Below are 22,823 nucleotides of genomic sequence, written 5' to 3'. Positions count from 1 at the left end.
ATCGGATGTGTTGAGGCATGGAATTTCAGAGGATGGGGGATATTCGGGAGATATCTTGGAGGCGGTTGTGTGAGGAACGAATAAGTGTGGAGGAGAGTAGGAGGTCTTGGGAGGATCGAAGATTACATGAGGGAAGATATTGGGAGATTAATTCAGAGATATCTGGAGGGGACAGGTTGTGGATGGCTTTGTAGGTCAGTGTTAGTAGTTTGAACGGGATTTGTTGAGGAATTGGGAGCAAGTGGAGGGATTTGCAGAGGGGAGAGGATCACATGATCCTCCTTATGAAATACTACCTTCCACACTACCCCCTCCCCAGCGTAAGACTTATGGCCATAAAAAGGGCAATAGCGAGAACAAGCACTGAATTATTTTAAGCGCTATAATGTGTTAAAATTCGCTATGAGGCAACCCCTACAAAAGTAAATGTGAACGACACCACATATTAATTTTAATACTAGAGCACATTTCAAAATTATCTAATGCATTTCCTCAGAGCCAAAAAAATAGTGCACAGATAGTGGAACGTGGAAGTCACACTTGTGATATCATGGTTTTCCATGACAACGGTTCCAAACCCAGCGGGTTACCAGGCAACGGTAGTCCAATAACAATGATCTAACAGGATGAGCTAGCAACAGCATAAACAAACCCTCATTGTAAACAGCGAGCCGCACTGATCGGAGGAGATCCCACTGCAGGAAATTGCAGCAATCACAACATGAAATGATACAATTTTCTTTGCCTTCGTTAGCCGGCTTTGATATTTTAATCATAACCAGCTGAGCAGGGTCATGTCTGACCAGGGAGGAGACGCCGCGGACAAGGCGGCACACAGTGCCTGCAACTTCAGGCAGCTCTTCATTTAGCTACGTAAAGAAATAATACTACTAAACTTGAGGTTTCATTTTCTTCACTCTTCTTTTTCAGTTTTTTTTTTTAAGACATATTTTTGGAGAAAGCCAGGTGGCAACTCATATGGCAGCTACGACAGCTTACACCCCCAGATTGTCACTCGGCTTTCCAGCAGTCCTTAATGGCAAGGAATTGTCTATCCATATTGAAATTGCTGCTAACGTCTCCCTGTTTATGTGGGGTTACATTCTTCAAGGGAAAGAGGCACAGGGTGACAGTAAAAGTGCATTTACACTGAAAGATAATCATGAAAGGAGCGCTTTTAAGTGTAAAGAGGCTGAAAATCACCTGATGAAGGGGAAAAAAGCTTGTTCGTCAGGTGAAATCATTTTTTTGCTGCACAAAAGATCATCGTTGAGTTGTGTAAACAGGACCTGTGCTGCCGAGAATAATGTCGGCCTTCATGCACTGAGCGATCTATTAGTTTGTTCAGTGCGCATCGTTCGCAGACATCTATCAGGGTAAGCGGCTATTAAATGACCAATGATTGGTAATTATTTACTGATTGGTGGTTTGTTAGTGCCGCCGGTCGGTACCTGTAAGGCTTCTTTCACACTAGCGTCGGGCTCGGTCCGTCGCAGTGCGTCAGGCCGAGGTCACCGACGCTAGCGTTGTCTCCGCGGGTGCAGCGGATGCATTTTTCCAGCGCATCCGCTGCCCCATTGTGTGGTGCGGGGAAGTGCGGGGAGGTGGGGGCGGAGTTCCGGCCGCGCATGCGCGGTCGGAAAAAGCGGACCGTCGGGAGCAAAAAACGTTACATGTAACGTTTTTTGGTCCCGACGGTCCGCCACAACACGGCGCAACCGTCGCACGACGGTTGCGACGTGTGGCAATGCGTCGCAAATGCGTCGCTAATGTTAGTCAATGCTGAAAAAACGAATCCTGCAAGCACTTTTGCAGGATGCGTTTTTTCGGCAAAACGACGCATTTGCGACGTATTGCAGTTAACGCTAGTGTGAAAGTAGCCTCAAAGGACATTAAAGCACCACTCCAGTGTTGTTGTTTTTTTCAGCACTGGGAGTGGCGCTTCATTTGTAAACACCCTGCCCTCAGTCACATACTCACCCTCCGGCATCTTCACAGATTTTTTTGGTGTCATTCCAGTCCCCCCCCCCCCCCCTGCACCATCTTGTGCCTGTGACTTCTGACTGGCTGGATGTCAGAAGCTAGATCACATGCTCTCAATAAAAGTATACAGAGCCAGAACAAGGCCGGAATGAGGCTCTCAGACTGGTATTGAAAAACATGATCTCGGCACCACTCCATGAAACACTGGAGAGCGCCTGCAGGTCACCTGTCGCCAGAGACCAAAGGGAGTGACGCTGGAAACAGATGAAGGCGGAGGCAGGAGAGTGTAAGACAGGGGGCAGCGGAATTATATTTAAAGCCCCAACCAGTGGTGCTATAAAGAAAACACTGGAGTGGCGCTTTAAAAGTTATTTTTATGGTTATGTTGTGTCAGTTGCAAACAGTGCTGAAGATGTGAACTTTTAGGGTATGTGTCCACGTTCAGGATTGCATCAGGATTTGGTCAGGATTTTTCATCAGTATTTGTAAGCCAAAACCAGGAGTGGGTGATAAATGCAGAAGTGGTGACGTGTTTCTATTATACTTTTCCTCTAATTGTTCCACTCCTGGTTTTGGCTTACAAATACTGATGTAAAATCCTGACCAAATCCTGATGCAATCCTGAACATGGACACATACCCTTAAGTTGCTCTTTTGGAAGTGCGAACAATGCGACAGAGTCTAATGTGTTACGGTGCCCTTACAGCTTAGGCTAGGTTCACATTGCGTTAGGGCAATCCGTTTAGCGCTAGCGGATTGCGCTAACGCAATGTTTATTTAGGGGCCGCGCTAGGGGTCGCGTTAACGTCCCCGCTCTCGCAGATCCCCGAGCGGGGAACGGACCTCGGGCGCGCCGCGGACGCTGCAAGCAGCGTCCGAGGCGCGCCACAGAAGAACGGCACATCGCTAGCGCGAGCCGAAAAAGGCACGCGCTTGCGATGCACTAGAGGGAAACTTCACATTGCTGTCAATGGGTGCGCTAACGGACCCGTTGCACGGCGTTAATTGCGACATTTTCGCCGTGCAACGCTGTCCGTTAGCGTGCATACATTAACGCAATGTGAACCTAGCCTTAGAAGCTAGCCCAACCCTCTCATGCATGTGAACACTTGGCTCAGACATGTGCTTTTAATGCAATGTGTTTGGGGTCCTATAGAGTGGAGTTCCGTAGTAAGAGGGAGCACAGGAGCAGGGCTGGTTTTAAGAGGTGAAAGCCCGGGCAATTACCCAGGACTTTGATTTCCTAGCTGGCGAGACTATGGGAACCTTAGTATTTAACAAAGAGTGTTGGTATTACATGACAATGTACTGTAATGCAACAGCTGCAGCCAATAACTGGCCCCCACAATCAAGTCATGGGAGACGGCATGAGACAGCGGAGGCCAGCGATTGGCTACAGCAGTCACATGTTGTAGACTGGTTGTCACCCCTGCAAAAAAAGGTAGGGGGGACAAAAGAGCGTCTTCAACATGTTGTAATGTTAAAGCATTACCTGCCTGCTCCCCCAGTTTGCGATAAAAGCATGCATTTCTTTAAAGGAAACATTATTGAAATGGTGCATATTATTTGGTCACTGTATATACATACAGTAGCATTATGTGGTGTTATATAGATTTATGTTCTTGACAGTATGACCCCCATTCATTAAAAGTTTTTACGTAAAAGAAAGTGGAGTAAAAGGTTTGAAAAGTTGCCAAATTTTGTAGTTGTGGCAAAATCTTGCAATTTTCGGAGTTATTTTTTTTTTTTTGCACAAGAAAAACAGACAGTTTCATCAGTGGTTTTTATTAGAGTTTGGTCAGAGTTTCATCAGTTTTTTTTCACGGATGAGAACACAATAAAAACTAGATTCTCCACCTTCTCTTATCAGTCAGTGCAAAACGGACAGTACACAGAGGACATCCTTGTGCTGTCCGATCTTTTCAGGGCCCTATAGACTACCATTGCCGAGTTTGATCTGAGAATCAGATCAATAAGGCTACTTTCACACTAGCGTTAACTGCAATCCGCCACAATGCGTTATTTTGCCGAAAAAACGCATCCTGCAAAAGTGCTTGCAGGATGCGTTTTTTCCCCATAGACTTACATTAAGCGACGTATTGCGACGGATTGACACACGTCGCAACCGTCGTGCGACGGTTGCGCCGTGTGGTGGCGGACCGTCGGGACCAAAAAACGCTACATGTAACATTTTTTGCTCACGACGGTCCGCTTTTTCCGACCGCGCATGCGTGCCCGGAACTCCGCCCCCACCTCCCCGCACCTCACAATGGGGCAGCGGATGCGCTGGAAAAATGCATCCGCTGCCCCCGTTGTGCGGCGGAGACAGCGCTAGCGTCGGGAACCTCGGCCCGACGCACCGCGACGGGCCGAGCACGACGCTAGTGTGAAAGTAGCCTAAGGCTACTTTCACACTAGCGTCGGGAACAACCCGTCGCTGTGCGTCGGGCCGAGGTTCCCGACGCTAGCGTGGTCTCCGCCGCACAACGGGGGCAGCGGATGCATTTTTCCCACGCATCCGCTGCCCCATTGTGAGGTGCGGGGAGGTGTGGGCGGAGTTCCGGCCACGCATGCGCGGTCGGAAAAAGCGGACCGTCGAGAGCAAAAAACGTTACATGTAACGTTTTTTTCTCCCGACGGTCCGCTACCACACGCCCAAGCGTCGCAAAACGGACGCGACGTTTTGCAATGCGTCGCAAATGCGTCACTAATGCGTCGCTAATGTTAGTCTATGACGAAAAAACGCATCCAGCAAGAACTTTTGCTGGATGCGTATTTTCGGCAAAACGACGCATTTGCGACGTATTGCAGTTAACGCTAGTGTGAAACTAGCCTTATAGATATGTCACCACTCGGTCCACCAACAAATCATGGACTTCCCTGTGCACAGCCCCATAGACTATCACAGGTACAAGTCCTGTCCATGAAAAACACAGATAACCAGGGGTGGATTAACCTCTTTACCCCCAAGGGTGGTTTGCACGTTAATGACCGGGCCAATTTTTACAATTCTGACCACTGTCCCTTTATGAGGTTATAACTCTGGAACGCTTCAACTGATCCCGGTGATTCTGACACTGTTTTCTCGTGACATATTGGGCTTCATGATAGTGGTAAAATTTCTTTGATATTACCTGTGTTTATTAAAAAAAAACAAAAACGAAAATTTCACAATTTTCCAACTTTGAATTTTTATGCCCTTAAATCACAGAGATATGTCACACAAAATACTTAATAAGTAACATTTCCCACATGTCTACTTTACATCAGCACAATTTTGGAGCCAACATTTTTTTTGTTAGGGAGTTATAAGGGTTAAAAGTTGACCAGCAGTTTCTCATTTTTACAACACCATTTTTTTAGGGACCACATCACATTTGCAGTGATTTTGAGGGGTCCATATGATAAAAAATAACCAAGTGTGACACCATTCTAAAAACTGCACCCCTCAAGGTGCTGAAAACTGCATTCAAGAAGTTTATTAACCCTTCAGGTGTTTCACAGGAACTTTTGGAATGTTTAAAAAAAATGAACATTTAACTTTTTTTCACAAAAAATTTACTTCAGCTCCAATTTGTTTTATTTTACCAAGGGTAACAGGAGAAAATGGACCCCAAAAGTTGTTGTACAATTTGTCCTGAGTACGCCGATACCCGATATGTGGGGGTAAACCACTGTTTGGGCGCATGGCAGAGCTCGGAATTGACTGGAATTGAGATGGGACACCATGTTGCGTTTGGAGAGCCCCTGATGTGCCTAAACATTTAAACCCTCAACAAGTGACACCATTTTGGAAAGTAGACCCCTTAAGAAACTTATCTAGATGTGTGGTGAGCACTTTGACCCAACAAGTGCTTCACAGAAGTTTATAATGCAGAGCCGTAAAAATAAAAAATCATATTTTTTCACAAAAATGATCTTTTCGCCCCCAATTTTTTATTTTCCCAAGGGTAAGAGAAGAAATTGGACCCCAAAAGTTGTTGTACAATTTGTCCTGAGTACGCTGATACCCCATATGTGGGGGTAATCCACTGTTTGGGCGCATGGCAGAGCTCGGAAGGAAAGGAGCGCCATTTGACTTTTCAATGCAAAATTTACTGGAATTGAGATGGGACGCCATGTTGCATTTGGAGAGCCCCTGATGTGCCTAAACATTGAAACCCCCCACAAGTGACACCATTTTGGAAAGTAGACCCCCTAAGGAACTTATCTAGATGTGTGGTGAGCACTTTGACCCAACAAGTGCTTCACAGAAGTTTATAATGCAGAGCCGTAAAAATAAAAAATCATATTTTTTCACAAAAATGATCTTTTCGCCCCCAATTTTTTATTTTCCCAAGGGTAAGAGAAGAAATTGGACCCCAAAAGTTGTTGTACAATTTGTCCTGAGTACGCTGATACCCCATATGTGGGGGTAAACCACTGTTTGGGCGCAAGGGAGAGCTCGGAAGGGAAGGAGCGCCGTTTGACTTTTCAATGTAAAAATTAACAGGAATTGAGATGGGACGCCATGTTGCGTTTGGAGAGCCACTGATGTGCCTAAGCATTGAAACCCCCCACAAGTGACACCATTTTGGAAAGTAGACCCCCTAAGGAACTTATCTAGATGTGTGGTGAGCACTTTGACCCATTAAGTGATTCACAGAAGTTTATAATGCAGAGCCGTAAAAATAAAAAATCATACTTTTTCACAAAAATTATCTTTTCGCCCCCAATTTTTTATTTTCCCAAGGGTAAGAGAAGAAATTGGACCCCAAAAGTTGTTGTACAATTTGTCCTGAGTACACTGATACCCCATATGTGGGAGTAAACCACTGTTTGGGCGCAAGGGAAGGAGCGCCGTTTGACTTTTCAATGCAAAATTGACAGGAATTGAGATGGGACGCCATGTAGCGTTTGGAGAGCCACTGAAGTGCCTAAACATTGAAACCCCCCACAAGTGACACCATTTTGGAAAGTAGACCCCCTAACAAACTTATCTAGATGTGTGGTGAGCACTTTGACCCACCAAGTGCTTCACAGAAGTTTATAATGTAGAGCCGTAAAAATAAAATAAAAAATTTTTCCCACAAAAATTATTTTTTAGCCCCCAATTTTCTATTTTCCCAAGGGTAACAGGAGAAATTTGACTCCAAAAGTTGTTGTCCAATTTGTCCTGAGTACGCTGATACCCAGTATGTGGAGGGGAACCACCGTTTGGGCACATGGCAGAGCTCGGAAGGGAAGGAGCGCCATTTGGAATGCAGACTTAAATGGATTGGTCTGCAGGCGTCACGTTGCATTTGCAGAGCCCCTGATGTAACTAAACAGTAGAAACCCCCCACAAGTGACCCCATATTGGAAACTAGACCCCCCCAAGGAACTTATCTAGATGTGTTGTGAGAACTTTGAACCCCCAGGTGTTTCACTACAGTTTATAACGCAGAGCCGTGAAAATAAAAATAAAATTTTTTTCCACAAAAATTATTTTTTAGCCCCCAGTTTTGTATTTTCCCAAGGGTAACAGGAGAAATTGGACCCCAAAAGTAGTTGTCCAATGTGTCCTGAGTACGCTGATACCCCATACGTTAGGGTAAACCCCTGTTTGGGCACACGGGAGAGCTCGGAAGGGAAGGAGCACTGTTTTACTTTTTCAACGCAGGATTGGCTGGAATTGAGATCGGATGCCATGTCGCGTTTGGAGAGCCCCTGATGTGCCTAAACAGTGGAAACCCCCCAATTATAACTGAAACCCTAATCCAAACACACCCCTAACCCTAGTCTCAATGGTAACCCTAACCACACCCCTAACCCTAATACCAACCCTATTCCCAACCGTAAATGTAATCCAAACCCTAACCCTAACTTTAGCCCCAACCCTAACTTTAGCCCCAAGCCTAACTGTAGCCCTAAACCTAGCCCTAACCCTAGCCCTAACCCTAATGGGAAAATGGAAATAAATACATTTTTTAATTTTTCCCTAACTAAGGGGGTGATGAAGGGGGGTTTGATTTACTTTTATAGTGGGTTTTTTAGCGGATTTTTATGATTGGCAGCCGTCACACACTAAAACAGTGATTTTCAACCTTTTTTGAGCCGCGGCACACTTTTTATACTTAAAAAATCCCGGGGCACACCACCAACCAAAATGGCACAAAAGGACACTACAACAGTACATATTCTACATATAGTTAATAATATAGATTCTAAATGTATTTATACTCACTCAGTGTGAAACCTGGGCCTGTTTCGATAAACACAAAAGGGATATCCTGGCAGGAATGGTGGAAAGACACACACGAAGCTCTTCCTCAACAGTTCTCAGTCTCTCCCTGTTTTTAGTTTTTATCGCAGTCAAGCTTGAGAAGCCCAGCTCACATAGATATGTGGTCGAAAATGGGAGCAATGTCAAAATAGCTTTGTTGGCCAGAATGGGGAACTCCTTGGCAACAGATAACCAAAAACTGTCCAAAGGAATATCAGCAAACTTTAGCTTTAAACCGCGATCTTGCTTCAGTTCAATGAGTTCCTCTTGCTCCTTTAAAGTCATGTCCTTTCCAGCAACGGATAATGAGCTGTATGGGTCCCTAACCCAGTCAAGGCATTCTGTGAAGGTTGAAGAGAAATAAAACGATAACTTCTCCTCAAGAGTTTTCAAATGTCTGCCAATCACCTCGCACATTGCAGCAGTGTTGTCATCAGGCAGTTTCTCGGTGAGCGGGAACATCTGAAGGTTGCCACCCTGCACATGTTGCTGCCAGAGCTGCAACTTTAAACGGAATCCGTTCATTTTATCAGTGCTTGTAAGCAGGTTTTCATTTCGGCCTTGCATCCGTGTGTTTAGTTCATTCAGATATTGAAATATATCAGCCAGGTATGCCAGCTTTGCACACCACTCATCACTTGCAAGCAGCTTTGAATAATCAGTCCTCTCGTTTGTCAGAAATATTTTAAGTTCCTCTCGCAACTCATACACACGGGCCAGCACTTTGCCGCGTGACAGCCACCTGACCTCCGTGTGGAGCAATAAGATTTTATGTTCCGCTCCCATTTCTGTACACAAAGACGCAAATAAGCGACATCTCAAAGGTCGCGTCTTCACAAAGTTCACTATGCGCACAACATCATCCAACACGGGAGCTAGATCTGCTGGTAAGGTCTTTGCAACGAGGGCCTCACGGTGCAAGAAACAGTGGGTAACAAGAACATCTGGGTTTCTTTCTTTAACCCTACTTACAAAGCCTTTGATGCGCCCGACCATGGCTGCGGCTCCATCAGTGCAGACACCTGTGCAGTTTTCCCATGGTAAGCCCACTTTTATCAAGATATTCCGATGTGACCTGGAATATTACCTCTCCTGTTGATTTTTCTGGCAGTGCCTTGCAAAATAGGAAGTTTTCTCTAATGGCTTCTCCATCCACAAAACGCACATTGGCCAACAGCTGACAATGTCCACTGATATCCGTCGACTCATCAAGTTGCAAGGCAAATTTCTTACTGATCCGCACCTTTTCCAAAACAACTGTTTCAATGTCCGCAGACATGTCATCAATCCGTCTGGCAATTGTGTTATCAGAGAGAGGCACTTTAGCTATCTCTTTGGCTGCGTCAGGGCCAAGCATCTCATTTACAATAGCTTTACAAGCTGGCAGTATTAATGTTTCTGCCACAGTGTGTGACTTTTTTGATTTAGCTATGAGTTCAGCAACAATGTAACTAGCTTTGAGGGCTCTCTCATTTACCTTTGTGCTTTTTCTCAAAAAAGTTGCCCCTTTCTCATTGTTTGTACGTAAGCGTACAAAATACTCCATCGGCTTGTTTTGAACGGAAGGGTGTTTCGTTTGGAGATGGCGTTTAAGCTTGCTTGGCACCATGGCGCTAATGGATAGCTTCTCACCACACACCAAGCACAGTGGTGTTGGTGCTGTCGCATCCCCAGTGAAAGTAAATCCAAATGAAAGATAGCTTTCACTGTATTGCCTTGAGCTCACCGTCTTGTCTTTTTTCTTTTGTCGACCTCTCATACTAGGGCCTTCATCTGGGTTAGAATTGTGTCCAGGGTCCTGTTCGGCATTTGCCTTTTCCATTCTCAAATGCTTCTCCATCACTGCTGAGATAGTGTGCGCAGCCACACACTAAAATAGAAGAGTATTACATTATCTGCCACACTTAAAGGACCTCTGCCAGGTACTAAAAGTACCAGCTCATATGCTGAGTATTCTGCCAACAGTTCATATACTCAGGCAAAAGCTCATATAGTCAGCAACAGCTGATTAACTGTTAATGAGCTGTTGCTGACTTAATGATTATACACAGCATTATTGGCGGGCAGTACCTTGGCGGCAGGCAAATGCGAGAGTCTCTCCGCTCTCAGGATGACGCGCCGGCCTCGGTGACGTCATTAAGTCGCGCGAGCGTTCAAAGCTCGCGCATGTGTTATTTCGTGACTGCGCATCGCTGCGCATTGCCGGGGAACAAAACAAAGGGGGCACCATAGTTTGGGGAACTTTCCCCGCGGCACACCCGACCATGTGTCGCGGCACACTAGTGTGCCGCGGAACACTGGTTGAAAATCACTGCACTAAAAGACGCTTTTTATTGCAAAAAATATTTTTTGCATTACCACATTTTGAAAGCTATAATTTTTCCATATTTTGGTCCACAGAGTCATGTGAGGTCTTATTTTTTGCGGGACGAGTTGACGTTTTTATTGCTGTCATTTTCAGGCACGTGACATTTTTTGATCGCTTTTTATTCCGATTTTTGTGAGGCAGAATGACCAAAAACCAGCTATTTATGAATTTCTTTTGGGGGGGGGGGGCGTTTATACCGTTCCGCGTTTGGTAAAATGGATAAAGCAGTTTTTTTCTTCGGGTCAGTACGATTACAGCGATACCTCATTTATATCATTTTTATGTTTGCCGCTTTTATACGATAAAAACTATTTTATAGAAAAAAGAATTATTTTTGCATCGCTTTATTCTGAGGACTATAACCATTTTATTTTTTCGCTGATCATGCTGTATGGCAGCTCATTTTTTGCGGGACAAGATGACGTTTTCAGGGGTACCATGGTTATTTATATCAGTCTTTTTGATCGCGTGTTATTCCACTTTTTGTTCGGCAGTATGATAATAAAGCGTTGTTTTTTGCCGTGTTTTTTTTTTTTTTTTTTTTTTTAAGCGGTGTTCACTGAAGGGGTTAACTAGTGGAACAATTTTATAGGTCGGGTCGTTACGGACGCGGCGATACTAAATATGTGTACTTTTATTGGTTTTTTTTTATTTAGATAAAGGAAAGTATTTATTGGAACAATATTATTTTTTTATTATTATTTATTTAGGTTTTTTTTTTTTTTTCCACACATGTAATTTTTTTTTTTAACTTTTTTACTTTGCCCCAGGGGGGGACATCACAGTAAAGTGACAGATCGCTGATCTGACACTTTGCTGTGCACTGTGTCAGATCAGCGATCTGACGTGCACAGCAGGGAGGCTTCCCAGCGCCTGCTCTGAGCAGGCGCTGTGAAGCCACCTCCCTGCAGGACCCGGATGCAGCCCCGCGTCCATTTTGGATCCGGGGCTTGCAGGGAGGAGATGCTCAGTACAAGGTGAGCACATCGCCTTGTACCGATCGTCTCAGGGAAGCACGCAGGGAGCCCCCTCCCTGCGTGATGCTTCCCTATACCGCCGGAACACTGCGATCATGTTTGATCGCAGTGTGCCGAGGGTTAATGTGCCGGGGGCGGTCCGTGACCGCTCCTGGCACATAGTGCCGGATGTCAGCTGCTATAGTCAGCTGACACCCGGCCGCGATCGGCCGCGCTCCCCCCGGATCGGACGATCGCTCTGGACGTATTATTCCGTCCTTGGGAAGTAAGGCCCACCCCACATGGACGGAATAGTACGTCCAATGGCAGAAAGGGGTTAAAAGTAGCCAGGGCCCTGGGCAGTTTAGAAGATCTCGTGATATATCACATGATCCCCCAATAGGTCATGTGATAGGTCATGTGAGTAACACACAGGTCCTCATCTGTAGATGGAAAATGACAGGAATAGCGGAGCGTATAGTAAATTATTCCCTTATGTACAGCACTGTACATAACATAGCGTGATACAAAATAGTGCAGGAGAGGGAGATTAATATTCCGAAGGGGCCACGTGGCAGACAGAGACTATTGTGGACCACCAGGATGAAATTTCTTCTGTTCAATATTAATAGTAACATATTCATTTTAATTATTTTTTATATTAATTGTATTACTTAATATTGAGCAGAATTGAGTATGCCGACATTCCCTATATACAGTATGAGCCCTCTACATGCAATATGAGCCCCCACATAGCCTCCTACACACAATATGAGCCCCCACACAGCCCGTACATATTGTATGAGCCCACACACAGCCCCATACTTATTGTATGAGCCCACACACAGCCCCATACTTATTGTATGAGCTCACACACAGCCCCCTATATACAGTATGAGTCTCCACATAGCCCCTACACACAATGAGCCCCCACACAACCCTGTACATATAGTATGAGACCACACACAGCCCCATACATATTGTATGAGCCCACACACAGCCCCCTAGATACAGTATGAACCCTCACATAGCCCCCTAGATACAGTATGAGCCCTCACCTAGCCCCCTAGATACAGTATGAGCCCTCACACAACCCTCTTATATACAGTATGAGACCCCACATAGCCCCCTAGAAACAGTACGAGCCCTCACATAGCCACTAGATACAGTATGAGCCCTCACACAACCCCCTAGATACAGTATAAGCCCTCACACAACCCCCTTATATATAGGGGTGCTACCTTATACTACAGGGTCTGCCTATAGGGGTGCTGCTTTATACTACAGGGTCTGCCTGCGGGGTGCTACCTTATACTTAAGGGTCTGCCTATGGGGTGTTGCCTTATACTACAGAGTCTGCCTATGGGGAGTGCATTATACAATATAGAGTCTGCCTATGGGGAGTGCATTATACAATATAGAGTAGGCCTATGGGGAGTGCATTATACTATATTGAGGACTATCTGGTACATTATACTATATTGAGGACTATCTGGTACATTATACTATATTGAGGACTATCTGGTGCATTATACTATATTGAGGACTATCTGGTGCATTATACTATAAAGAGGCTATCTAGAGGGGCATGCAGTGTGGGGATTACAGTGTTGGAGCCATCAAACAGTTTGGAGGCTACTAAGGGGTCAGTATACTGTGTGGGTGGTACTATACAGTGAGGGGACATTATACTGTGTATAAGAGAGCATCATACTGTTTATAGGGGAGCTGTACAGGGGGCAGACTCAGGACATTATTAAATGTAAAGTGGGCACTTATTGTTATAGGGGAACTTAGGTTACTGTGACTATCAAAGGAGCACACATGGCAATATTACTTTCTAGGGGACAAAATATGGGCTCTGTTTTCTAGGGCACTTGTGCCCAGCATTACTATAATATAGAGGGGTGCTTTAGAATTTAGAGGGCACACAGAACCACACAGCAGGTGCAGTAATAGGGACACATATGGCAGCAACGGCTCAGTATTGAGGTATCTGAGGCAGTAATAGGGACACATACGGCAGCAGCGGCTCAGTATTGGGGTGTCAGGTGCAGTAATAGGGACACATACGGCAGCAGCGGCTCAGTATTGAGGTATCTGGGGCAGTAATAGGGACACATACGGCAGCAGCGGCTCAGTATTGGGGTATCAGGTGCAGTAATAGGGACACATACGGCAGCAGCGGCTCAGTATTGAGGTATCTGGGGCAGTAATAGGGACACATACGGCAGCAGCGGCTCAGTATTGGGGTATCAGGTGCAGTAATAGGGACACATACGGCAGCAGCGGCTCAGTATTGGGGTATCAGGTGCAGTAATAGGGACACATATGGCAGCAGCGGCTCAGTATTGAGGTATCTGAGGCAGTAATAGGGACACATACGGCAGCAGCGGCTCAGTATTGGGGTGTCAGGTGCAGTAATAGGGACACATACGGCAGCAGCGGCTCAGTATTGAGGTATCTGGGGCAGTAATAGGGACACATACGGCAGCAGCGGCTCAGTATTGGGGTATCAGGTGCAGTAATAGGGACACATACGGCAGCAGCGGCTCAGTATTGGGGTATTAGGTGCAGTAATAGGGACACATATGGCAGCAGCGGCTCAGTATTGGGGTATCAGCAGGATGAGGAGTTTGTGCAGGTTGGGAATAAATGGTGATGGGGCTGGAATATGAGAAGTAAAATGTGTCTTTGTTGTATTCTCTGCAGCCGAGTCCTGGCTAAAGAGGTTGTCATGTCGGTCTGGGCCACATGGGAAAAGTGAACAATTCCATCAGAAAGGACATCAGCGGTAAGTCATTATCTGTAACTGTGCTGTGATCTCTTATATGTTCTGTAGGGCTGGTATCTATTACTGACCATATGGCAGTAATATCCATGTTGGTCTTTGTATAGAGATTATCTTCAGTAATAGCGCGGTCATCTGCTGAGGTTCTCCTCCACTATTAGGGCGCATCACCCAGCTGTAGTCAAGGTTACCTGGTTAGGGGCCCACTCAGAAGCTTCGCCCCCCTGAACCAAAACCCTAGCTACGCCTCTGCCCTAGATACAGTATGAGCCCTCACACAACCCCCTTATATACAGTATGAGACCCACACATATCCCCCTAGATACAGTATGAGCCATCACACAACCCCCTTATATACAGTATGAGCCCTTACATAGCCCCCTAGATACAGTAGGAGTCTGCACTTGTTGGGAAAGAGGAGGCACTAAGAAAGACCAGCAATGCCTATCGGACCAAACTGTGCTATATGAGGGGATTATAAAAGTTACTAGATTGTGGCCCGATTCTAACGCATCGGGTATTCTAGAATATGTATGTTTGTATATAGCAGACACATAGTATATAGCACAGGCCACGTAGTATATAGGAGCCATGTAGTATATAGCAGACAAATACTACGTGGCTTGTGCTATATACTATGTAGCTGCTATAAACATACATACATATTGTAGAATACCCGATGCGTTAATACAGGCCACGCAATATATAACAGTGGCCACGCAGTATATAACACAACCCAAACAGTATATAACAGCCCACGTACTATATAACAGCCCACGCAGTATATAGCAGCCACGCAGTATATAACACAGGCGACGTAGTATATAACACAGGCCACGCAGTATATAACACTGGCCACGTAATATATAACACAGCCCACGCAGTACATAACACAGTCCACATAGTATCTAACACTGGCCACGTAGTATATAGCAGCCACGCAGTATATAATACAGCCCATGTAGTATATAGCAGTGTGGGCACCATATCCCTGTTAAAAAAATAATTGAAATCAAAAATAGTTATATACTCACCCGCCGGGATCCGGCGAAGCTCTGGCGATGCACGCGCGGCTGCCGCCATCTTCCGTTCCCAGGATGCATTGCGATATTACCCAGATGACTTAGCGGTCTCGCGAGACCGCTAAGTCTTCTGGGTAATTTCGCAATGCATTATTATTATTATTGTTATTTATTTATATAGCACCATTGATTCCATGGTGCTGTACATGAGAAGGGTTACATACAAGTTACAGATATCACTTACAGTAAACAAACTAACAATGACAGACTGATACAGAGGGGCGAGGACCCTGCCCTTGCGGGCTTACATTCTGCAGGATTATGGGGAAGGAGACAGTAGGTTGGGGGTTGCAGGAGCTCCGGTGTTGGTGAGGCGGTAGCTTCGGTAGTGATGAGGAGGCAGCGGGGTCAGTGCAGGCTGTATTAATGTAATACACCCAGCACTCAACTTAGGTTTGGATGCTGAAAGATTTATTGTGTACTAGTATCAACAATAAAACGTTGAGTCATCCTCAAGCAGAGGATTAAGACTAGCGGTGGACACCGCGTCCATTCCCTGATACCCCAAAGCTTTAAAGCTGGAACCAGGAGTGTTCCTGGATAAAAAGTTATTCCAATAGGGCTCTATTGGCAAGAAAGCGTACTCCCTATTTACCTCACATTTAGTAACTGAGGAAGGTCCACAGGACCGAAACGTTTTATTGTTGATACTACTACACAATAAATCTTTCAGCATCCAAACCTAAGTTGAGTGCCGGGTGTATTACATTAATTAACTATAGGGTGTGAGAGCCTACCCGTGCACCTACGCCAGCAGTGCTCACGGTTAAATTCACAGTGCAGGCTGTAGGCTTTCCTGAAGAGATGAGTTTTCAGGTTCAGTCTGAAGGATCCGAATGTGGTTGAGTCGGACGTGTTGGGGCAGAGAGTTCCAGAGGATGGGGGATATTCAGGAGAAGTCTTGGAGGCGATTGGATGAGGAGCGAATAAGTGTGGAGGAGAGAAGGAGGTCTTGGGAGGACCGGAGATTACGTGAGGGAAAATATCGGGAGATTAGTTCAGAGATATATGGAGGAGACAGGTTATGGATGGCTTTGTAGGTCAGTATTAGTAATTTGAACTGGATACACTGAGGGAATGGGAGCCAGTGAAGAGATTTGCAGAGGGGAGAAGCGGAGGAGTAGCGAGGAGAGAGATGGATTAGTCGGGCAGCAGAGTTAAGGATGGACTGGAGAGGTGCAAGGGTGTTAACAGGGAGGCTGCAGAAAAAGATGTTGCAGTAGTCAAGGCGGGAGATGATGAGGGCATGCACAAGCATTTTAGTAGATTGAAGGTTGAGGAAAGGACGGATTCTGGAGATATTTTTGAGCTGGAGGCGACAGGAGGTGGAAAGAGCTTGTATGTGCGGTTTGAAGGACAGGACAGAGTCGAAGGTTACTCCGAGGCAGCGGACTTCCGGTACGGGGAAAGGATGATGTCATTGATTGCGATAGATAGGTCAGGTAAGGAAGATCTGTGGGATGGAGGAAAGATGATGAGTTCAGATTTGTCTACATTGAGTTTGAGGAAGCGAGAGGAGACGAAGGAGGATATGGCTGATAGACACCCTGGGATTCTGGAGAGCAAAGAGGTGACGTCTGGGCCAGAGAGGTAGATCTGAGTGTCATCAGCATAGAGGTGGTACTGGAATCCATGGGACTTTATAAGTTGTCCCAAGCGAAGTGTATAGATTGAGAAGAGTAGGGGTCCTAGAACAGAGCCTTGGGGGACTCCAACAGAGAGAGGGTGGGATGAGGAGGTAGTGTGGGAGTGGGAGACGCTGAATGTGCGGTTGGAAAGGTACGAAGCGATCCAGGATAAGGCGAGGTCTTTGATGCCAAAGGAGGAGAGGATCTGTAGTAGGAGGCATTGGTCAACTGTGTCAAAAGCAGAGGACAGGTCTAGAAGGAGGAGTACAGAGTATTGTCCAGTAGCTTTGGCGGTAAGTAGGTCGTTAGTGATTTTGGTCAGGGCAGTCTCAGTTGAGTGATGGGGGCGGAAACCAGATTGTAGATTGTCGAACAACAAGTTAGATGAGAGGTGGGAGGAAAGTTCAGCGTGGACGTGCTGCTCCAGTTTGGAAGTGAATGGGAGCAGCGATATTGGGCGATAGCTGGACATAGCAGTTGGATCGAGGGTTGGCTTTTTAAGGATAGTTGTGATTGTGGCATGTTTGAACGCAGAAGGGAAGGTGCCAGAAGTTAGTGATAGGTTGAACAGGTGGGTTAGGGATGGGATAAGTATGGTGGTGAGGTTGGGGAGGAGGTGGGATGGGGTCGAGCGCACAGGTGGTGAGGTGCGATTTGGAGAGGAGACAATTAAGCCCCCCTTCAGTGATGTTGGATAGGGAGGTTATGGGGTTTGGGCATGGGTCTGGTATACAAAGGGGTTGTGGTGGTTGAACAATAAAGACTTGCCTTGTCTGATCCATCTTATTTTTAAAGTGTGTGTGGCAAAGTCCTCAGCAGAGATGAGGGAGGTTGGAGGGGGCAGTGGGGGGCAGAGGAGGGAGTTAAAGGTTTTGAATAACTGTTTGGGGTTGTAGGATAGGGAAGATACGAGGGTTGTGAAGTAGGCCTGTTTAGCAGAGGTGAGAGCAGATTTAAAAGCGAGTGTTGCTTGTTTGAATACAGTGAAGTCATCTTGCGAGTGTGTTTTCTTCCAACGCCGCTCCGCAACCCTGGACACTTGCCGGAGCTTTTTAGTGGTGTTATTGTGCCAAGGTTGTCTATTGATAAGTCGCACTCTGCCATAGACGAGAGGGGCAACCGTGTCAATAGCTGATGCAAAAGTGGCATTGTAGAAAGCAGTGGCAGTGTCTGTGTCGTGGAGTGAGGATATGGATGCTAGTGCTAGGATGGAGTCAGAGAGTGTGTGGGTGTCTAGGTGTGCAAGGTTTCTGCAGGGGTGCGCATGTTGCTGGACATGGATGACCGGTGAGGAGGACAGGGATGAGAAGGTGAGCAGATGGTGGTCGGATAGAGGGAGAGGGGAGGTGGTGAAGTTAGATAGAGAGCAGAGACGGGTGAATACCAGGTCTAGTGTATGCCCGTCTGTGTGGGTGGCTGCGGAGGACCGTTGAGTAAGTCCAAAGGATGAGGTAAGGGACAGAAGTTTGGAGGCTGTTGACTGAAGGGTATCAATGGGGATGTTGAAGTCACCCATGATGATGGTGGGAATGTCAGCAGAGAGAAAGTGAAGAAGCCAGGTGGAGAATTGGTCAATAAAGGCAGTGGCTGGGCCTGGAGGTTGGTATATGACGGCCACTTGGAGGTTGGAGGGAGAGTAGATGCGGACAGAATGGACTTCAAAAGAGGGGAGGATAAGGGAGGGAAGAGGCGGGATTGGGTTAAAGGTGAAGATTGAAGAAAGGAGAAGACCCACTCCTCCACAATGTTTGTTGCATCTCTGGGAACGGAAGATGGCGGCAGCCGCGCGCGCCTGGGCGGACTACGGAAGGTGAGAATAGCAGGTTTATTGTTTTTTTATTATTTTTAACATTACATCTTTTTACTATTGATGCTGCAAAGGCAGCATCAATAGTAAGAAGTTGGGGACACACAGGGTTAATAGCAGCGTTAACGGAGTGAGTTACCTGCGGCATAACGCGGTCCGTTACTGCTGGCATTAACCCTGTGTGAGCGGTGACTGGAGGGGAGTATGCAGGCGCCGGGCACTGACTGCGGGGGAGTAGGGAGGGACTAATTGGACTGTGCATGTCGCTGATTGGTCGCGGCAGCCATGACAGGCAGCTGGCGAGACCAATCAGCGACACAGGATTTCCGTTACGGAAATTGCAGACAGAAAGACGGAAGTACCCCTTAGACAATTATATATATAGATTTTTGGGGCTATGTGGAGAGGGTTGGGTGTTCACCTACAGGGTGCTAGACTGCTGTAAAAGAGGAATTTAAGAAGTTGTCCACTACTTGGACCACTTCCTCTCATAGGCCATGCTTGGTTCTGATAACATAATATAGCCTATACTCTCCTCCTGTGTCGGCGCCGTTCCTGCGGAGTGGACACTCACTCTCCCCCGGGCTCTCGTGCTTGTTATGACATGTGACCCTCGGTGCCCAATCAGCGCTGGTGTCACTGTCTCCATCTTTGGACAAATTTAAAGGGAACCTGTCACCCCGTTTTTTCGGTATGAGATAAAAATACTGTTAAATAGGGCCTGAGCTGTGCATTACAATAGTGTAGTTTGTGTACCCCGATTCCCCACCTATGCTGCCGAAATACGTTACCAAAGTAGTCGTTTTCGCCTGTCAATCAGGCTGGTCTGGTCAAAAGGGCGTGTTGTCTTCCCCCAGATTTTGCGTAGTTTTCCGTTGGTGGCGTAGTGGTGTGCGCATGCCCAAGGTCCCGAATCCTCTGCCAGGGGATTTAAAAGAGCGCGCTGTTCGTTATTTCATTGGTGATCGGTGGGCGCGGCCATCTTCCTTTGGCCGCGCGTGCGCAGAAGCGGCGCTCTGCTGGCCGCGGCTTAAGGAAAATGGCCGCGGGATGCCGCGCGTGCGCAGATGGAGATCGCGGCGCCCATTTTCCTGAAGCCGAGGCCAGCAGAGCGCCGCTTCTGCGCACGCGCGGCCAAAGGAAGATGGCCGCGCCCACCGATCACCAATGAAATAACGAACAGCGCGCTCTTTTAAATCCCCTGGCAGAGGATTCGGGACCTTGGGCATGCGCACACCACTACGCCACCAACGGAAAACTACGCAAAATCTGGGGGAAGTCAACACGCCCTTTTGACCAGACCAGCCTGATTGACAGGCGAAAACGACTACTTTGGTAACGTATTTCGGCAGCATAGGTGGGGAATCGGGGTCCACAAAATACACTATTGCAATGCACAGCTCAGGCCCTATTTAACAGTATTTTTATCTCATACCGAAAAAACGGGGTGACAGGTTCCCTTTAACATGAAGAGGAAGTCAGAGATGAGCTGCAGCCCGGACTTCCTCTTCATGTTTGATGTGTCCTGAAGGCGGAGACAGTGACACCAGCGCTGATTGGGCTCCAGCATCCCACGTCATACAACCGCATGAGAGCCCCAGGACCATGAGTGCAATCTCCCCCCCCAAAAAAATAAAATAATAAAAATCAGTTATAAAAATCAGGCATACATTATAATATCACAAGAAGAAAAAAATAATAATAAAAAACACACAAGCTTGTGGAGAATGCGGGCATCGATCCCGCTACCTCTCGCATGCTAAGCGAGCGCTCTACCATTTGAGCTAATTCCCCTCTACTGTCCTTTGTGTGCCCCTCGCCATGTGACACCGCCGAGGCCTCCCTCACAGATACCAGCGATGTACACGGTGCGCCGCCCGCCGCCAGTGTGACTGCTTTGTCCGCTATTATTATCCTTTATGACTGGAGACGGTGACTATTCAAGCGACGGGAACCGAACAGTTCCAGCCCTCTCACTTCTGCCCCGATACAGAGCCATAACCGCCCGCCTCCAAAGCTAGGCTATTCGCTTATCAGTACAGTAAACTACGCACTTTAATTGGCGACTGGTAAATTCTGGTCAGGCGATTGGTCAAGGAGAGCTGTCAATCACCATAACGCAGCGTTGTTGCTAAGGCTTAGGAGGCTGTAGCCGTGTGGGCCATAACGAGCAATTGGCAGAGTTCAAGTTTGACTCCATTGAACGGCGACCAATAAGCTCGGACTAGCAGTCGTCACGCTTGTTTTACGTGAGTGGCAGGGCCGGCGTCCAATCCGTGACCGCTATAGCTACACAACAAGGCGGTTTTTATTGACTGACAGGAGTTTGGGCCAATCAGAGTTGACACCTAAAAGGCGAAGGTCGGCTGTCTGCTCTGATTGGCTGGAGGCGTCCCCTGAAGGAGGAGGGGGTGGTTTGCAAGAGTTGATATGTCCACCATCTTGAAAAGTCGCCTATAGTGCTGAGCAATTTTCCCGCCTGACTGGATTGGGTTATTTTATCATATAAGGTAATGATAGGCAGATTTATATCTGTCACTTGTCGGTGTAGTGGTGAGGGCTCCTGGGAGGGGCGGGCGCTTGGTCGGGAAGGTTTCCGTAGTCCGGTGGGGTAACTTGTCCTGTGGGCAGGGGCGCAGGGTATTTTCTGATAGTGGTGCTGGGTGTAGAGGAGACGGAGGGGAGGGAGGCCTTCCTCTAAGGCAGCCACACAGGAGCCATTACCTTCTCCTGGCCCTTGTGTAGTAGGCCGGGAGTGAGGCCTGGGCCCCGGGCTGTGGGGACGGCTACTGCCGGGTCACAGGTCACCGGTGTGTGCGCCCTGCTCCCCACAGCCCGGCCCCGCCGGAGGAACTGCCCGACATTGCTGCCCACAGAGGCCGAGAGCCTGCAACAAGCCCCGCTGTGCGGCCGGAGCGCGCGTGTGTGTGTGTGTGTGTGTGTGTGTGTGTGTGTGTGTGTGTGTGTGTATGTGTATGTGTGTGTGTGTGTGTGTGTGTGTATGTATATATATATATATATGTGTGTGTGTGTGTATATGTGTGTATGTATGTATGTGTACACATATTTATATATACATATATTTTGAATGTGATATATCACGTGTGCAGTCATACATGTTTATATGTATGCGTGTACACACGTGAGATCACACTGAATTATGTGATGTATGTGTATGTACACATGTATGTATACACATACACATATACATATACACACACTTTGAATGCGTGTGATATCACCAGTGTGTACACATACGTGTGTGTACACGCGTGATATCACACATCACATATAATTCAGTGTATACATATATGCGCACATACGCGCATGTATGCACGTACATGTATTTGTGTACACCTATATTTGTGTATATATTTATTTTGAATGTGATATATCACACGTGTGTACTCATGTTTATATGTATGCGTGTACACACGTGATATCACACACTGAATTGTGATATATGTGTACACGCGTGATATCACACACATCACATAATTCAGTGTATACATATACGCATACGTGTATGTATGCACGCACATATATATTTATATATACATACACGTATATTTTGAATGTGTGTGATTTCACACATCACATATAATTCAAAGTGTGTGTTTGTGTATAATCTCACAGAGCCAGTACTTGTTGATGTTCCAAAAAAGAAATGTAAATGCTCTATTGGATCATGTTAAAATCCTACGTGGCTGAGGACAGCATGTAAAGTAGATATGACCAGAAAAGACAACAGACCTTTTCTCAGTCAGTGTCTCTGAGCATTACAGAGCCACAGACTATGGTTATGTCACAGGTTACTTTTTTTTAATGCAAATCTTAAGATGCTTTTTACAATACAAGCAAAAGCTGAGAGTTCAGAAATCTCATGTACACACATTTTTTTTTTTCTTGACTGAATTGGAAAACTGCTCCGTTTTTGAAAACTGCATCATGTCCTTTTTTCGGT

At 46.5% G+C, this 22,823-nt stretch overlaps 1 protein-coding gene across 11 annotated transcripts in view; it reads left to right on the top strand.

Annotated features, from left to right (window-relative positions):
* Positions 1-21,236: 21,236 nt before the first annotated feature.
* The window catches only part of PPP6R3 (protein phosphatase 6 regulatory subunit 3), a 165,797-nt gene continuing 164,210 nt past the window's right edge, over positions 21,237-22,823 (top strand). For 9 of the 11 annotated variants that reach the window (XM_077287992.1, XM_077287988.1, XM_077287987.1 and 6 more), the window contains exon 1: positions 21,248-21,369. The gene's annotated coding sequence lies outside the window, so the exon portion shown is untranslated. Of the gene's footprint in view, positions 21,370-22,823 lie in introns of all 11 variants that reach the window. The other 2 variants (XM_077287993.1, XM_077287983.1) reach the window with 2 other exon arrangements.

The sequence above is a fragment of the Ranitomeya variabilis genome, chromosome 2 (genome assembly GCF_051348905.1).
Source record: "Ranitomeya variabilis isolate aRanVar5 chromosome 2, aRanVar5.hap1, whole genome shotgun sequence".
Taxonomy (NCBI): Eukaryota; Metazoa; Chordata; class Amphibia; order Anura; family Dendrobatidae; genus Ranitomeya; species Ranitomeya variabilis.
Note: the sequence above shows the minus strand (reverse complement) of the source record. Positions and strands in the feature narration are given on the sequence as shown.